Here is a 4,350-nt window from a genome sequence, read left to right as displayed (position 1 = left end):
GTGAAAGTTAAGTGGGAATGTATGGGCAGATTGTTGGGCTAACTCTCCTTTATGGAAGTGAATTATTGATGTTGAATGTGAATGAAAGAAATTAAAGCTTAAACGATGCTTAGATGAATTGTTTGCATAATATATGAGCTGTGTACGAAATGAGTCCATCTGTAGTTGTGATAATAAGTTACCATAGATGGCACGATAACTCACAGGATTTTGAGATGGAATGGTCTTGTGGAAAGAGTGGCCGATGACAGGTTATTTAAAAGAGTACATAATTCAGAAGTTAAGTATACCTTAGTTTAACCAGACCACTGAGCTGATTAACAGCTTTCCTAGGGCTGGCCCGAAGGATTGGACTTATTTTACGTGGCTAAGAACCATTCAGAAGTGTTAAGGTAAAGGAGGAGGGGTTGACCTTGAAAGGTGTTTATAGATGGGGGTAAAAGAAGTGGTGGGAAAAGGTTTTTCAAAACGCTAATAGTGCAGTGTAAGGGATTTGACGTTCCGCTGATTACCGATCCATGAAAATTTTAATGTAGTTCGCCTATTACTGCACAGGAGTTCATCCACGATTCAGCAGTTAAAGTATGAATGTAGCAGTTAATCTTCAGTTTTTCTGTGGTCACCTTCTTGTTAAGGATGTTTATCACCGTAGAATTTTGCTTGTTTTTTTATGTTTTTTTTAAATAGTATTGTACCACAAATTCTAATTGGTATAATCCCATCAATACAGCATAGCGATTTCAAGTGGCATCTTTCTGACTTTAGATGACCTTGAAAGTTAAGATTTTAAAGGCTCCATTTATTTGAAAATATTTCTGCTTCATTGAACTTGCCATGTATAGTAAATAAATCCTATCTTTGCCTACGCAACTGACATGACGCTTCAGTGTTATTTGTTCGCAAATTTACAGAGAATTTTTCATTTTTGGCACAACATTTGTTTTATATGAGGAGTGCGTAATATTCATACGACCGTACGAGTTAAACAAGTGGGTGTGTCAGAATGATTTGAATCATTATAAAAATCAGTTCGTAAGAAGGCGACACTACAGTATTTATTTGTGATCAAAGATTTTTTTTTCCTTTTTGGCAAAAGATTTGTTATACAAATATAAGAGGTGCACAATACGCATACTACAAGTGGGCGTGTTAAAATGATTAGAATATTTCTAAAAGACAACTCGTAACTGAGGGTCAGAACGCTTCTTATACTCTTGATCGCGCGAAGGATCGCAAAGAATAAAGCTCACTGCACAGATCTATCCTTGTCCCGCTGGGCGAGCGCCATACCGCGCTGCATCCCCAAACGACTGACGGACTAGCTAGCAGCAGCAGCGGGAGGCAGGTGAGAAGGCAGTGAGACGGGACTTGTACCAGGCAGTTTAGGGCGAGTGGGAACAACGGACGGTTGTTGGCGACGAGCGGTCCGCCGAGGCTGAGTGAAAAGTACCTCGCGGGGTCGGGAAAAAAGAAAAAAAAAAAAAACAACTCTTGTTGGTCGACAATAGACGATCAGGTTGCCATTGTTTTCGTTTGCATTTTGACGCTGCCAGAGACCAATAAAAAAAATAACAGCTCTGTTGTGTAATGTATGAAGTGCTTAATGAATGCTTCGTGTTTTTGTGTTTTAACTTATAAACGATGATAACAATCTACTCTGTTCTGATGCGGTTTGTTTGCCGCATGTGATTCGGAAACCACGTCTCATGGCGTTAATTTGGTGTTGCTTGAAACAAAAGTGGTATGGGTCACAGAGCGATAATGAAGTCAAACTTCTTCCTGAGAAATGACAAACTTTTTTGCCTGGAAACGAACTTCTGCTCGAAAACAAAGGTTCTTCTGGTGGTGGTCTAAAGTGACCAGGGACACTGACCAAGGTGTAATCTAGCCAAGGTGAGCTTAATGATTTTCTTCTTTTTTAAATGTTCGCGTTCAGACATATAGAAGCATAGATTTTAATGTTTACGGGCGCAATTTTTTTATTTTTTTATTTCAGTAGTTTCATTTAATAACATTTCCTGCCTTCTCTAATGTGCCAAAAAGCATCTCTCGATGGAAATAAAATTTAGAATTGGTATTTACATTTTTCCCAAACATAATTTGATGAACTGCAACGAATTTTTTCTATACTTGACATTTGATAATGATGCTCCGTGTTTTTTTTTTTTTTTTAATCAGTCGACGTCAGAGAGAGAGAGAGAGAGAGAGAGAGAGAGAGAGAGAGCGAGAGAGAGAGAGAGATTCTTCAAGCATGATTAATTTCAAATATAAAGATGAATGCACTTTTGACAGATGTAATTTTGCATTTATTTCTGGTCTTTAAATAAAATATGTTTATGGAAAAAATTGATGTGCCGAGTTGAAGTGATATAAGAGTGACCTTGGAATAGCCTAATTTAAAAGGATAATAATCATTGGCAGTAACGAATATAGCATTCGTATGTATTACTCAGTGGAGCATTCATAGATATTAATAATGAAACCATTCGTTATCATGCAGTTAATTTCAGTAACGCTCAATAGTTTAAAATAAAGCGTAACAATTACAGTTTGCCTACACAGCCCAGAGTTTTTTTTTTTTTTTAATATTCTTCGTAATGGAAATTTTTTGTTAGACTATGTAAAATATACCATTAAACGTTGAAACAATAAAGATGATTTTTTCAGCAGTTTTGCTTATGTTCAAAGCTTACATATCCACTACTTAAACTTAAATTATTAAACACCATACCAAGGAGTACAAACTTGCTCCCATTCCACGACATCCGGCTGATAAAAAAAAAAATTCAGTTAATGTACTAAATATGTGCACAAAATATCAGGTTGATATCCGGTGCACTTTACATTATAATTTTTTGTGTATACGAAGAGTCACTATTAATTCGTCCTCTGTAACTAAAGGATGTTTAATTATTGCTTTCATCGTCATTTTTTTTCCTAATATTCGAATTCAGAATTGAAGTTTTATGACAGTAGTGACAAAAGTAAACATTTCCTTATAATCAGAACCACAATGTTTTCCCTAATTTATCTCGTTAATAACTCATACCTCTAGAATAATAGATTTTTTTTTACACATGGATGTGTAGTATACAGAGGTTACCTATATGTAATTGTGATTGATATTGTTTGTCCTGGACTGTACAGGTCGTGGGAAGCTGTGAAAGGTCAAGTCTGTGTTAATTCTTACTGACTAAGTTTGTTAATAGCTATGTTGTTGGGCGCAATTATACTTGCATGCAAAGGAGTGCTGAAACTATAAATGGGTCTATTTGAAACTATAAATATAAAGGGAAAAGCAGAAAATACTTAATTGGTTTTCTCATTAAAGTTTTTTTATCTTAGTGATTTTAAGAGGTCAAGATCACAAAAGCACAAAACCTGAAAAGTACTGTTTAATGAACCTTCATTTCATTCCTTTCTCTACTCCTATGCTTTTTAATATCTCTCTCTCTCTCTCTCTCTCTCTCTCTCTCTCTCTCTCTCTCTCTCTCTCTCTCTCTCTCTCTCTCTCTCTCTCAGTTGTTACGACGGACATAACTTTGGAATAAGGTATGTTCAAGAGAATCTTATGCATGCACTATCTTTGCTCAGCCTATACCTCTCTCTCTCTCTCTCCCCGTTGTTACGACGGACATAACTATGGAATATGATATGTTCAAGAGAATCTTATGCATGCACTATCTTTGCTCAGCGTATACTCTCTCTCTCTCTCTCTCTCTCTCTCTCTCTCTCTCTCTCTCTCTCTCTCTCTCTCTCAACCGTGGTTATGACGGACATAACTTCGGAATATGATATACTCATGAGAATCTAGTACATGCACTATCTTTGCTCGGTTTGAACCACACGATCGTGTAAAAAAGTATATAACTCAAGCAGCGTGTAAGACACGATTACATTGCAAATGTTCACTGAGTGCTTGTCCAGATAGCGACATTCTGTGACGTTCTTTTTTTAGAAAATACAATGAATCTGGTTAAAGAAATGTTACGAAGTTACAATAGTCTATGTTTTTCCTAACCTTTATTGCATAAATATCTTGAAATTCTAAGATCCGGGGACTTGTAATCACTGAAATCATTTGAAAAATGATTCTACTTGTTACCTGACCCATAGAACTATACGGGTCGGGATGAACTTCTAGATAAAGGGTTCTTATTTCGTGGATTTTTCCATAATAAACCTTCAAACTTTCAATTAATTTCGCTCTGTTCATGAGAACATATTGGGTTTGTAACGAGCTACGATCATCAGAACATTTTGGCTTGTAACGAGCTCTGTTCATGAGAACATTTTGGATTGTAAAGAGCTCTGTTCATGAGAATATTTTGGTTTGTAACGAGCTGCGAT

General features: G+C 36.3%; 1 protein-coding gene across 1 annotated transcript in view; it reads left to right on the top strand.

The window, feature by feature from the left end:
- Positions 1 to 1,304: 1,304 nt before the first annotated feature.
- The window catches only part of LOC136855681 (corticotropin-releasing factor receptor 1-like), a 383,811-nt gene continuing 380,765 nt past the window's right edge, over positions 1,305 to 4,350 (top strand). Inside the window, exon 1 of the mRNA XM_067132987.1 lies at positions 1,305 to 1,893. The gene's annotated coding sequence lies outside the window, so the exon portion shown is untranslated. The remainder of the gene's footprint in view (positions 1,894 to 4,350) is intronic.

This window comes from Macrobrachium rosenbergii, chromosome 3, assembly GCF_040412425.1.
Source record: "Macrobrachium rosenbergii isolate ZJJX-2024 chromosome 3, ASM4041242v1, whole genome shotgun sequence".
NCBI lineage: Eukaryota > Metazoa > Arthropoda > Malacostraca > Decapoda > Palaemonidae > Macrobrachium > Macrobrachium rosenbergii.
Note: the sequence above shows the minus strand (reverse complement) of the source record. Positions and strands in the feature narration are given on the sequence as shown.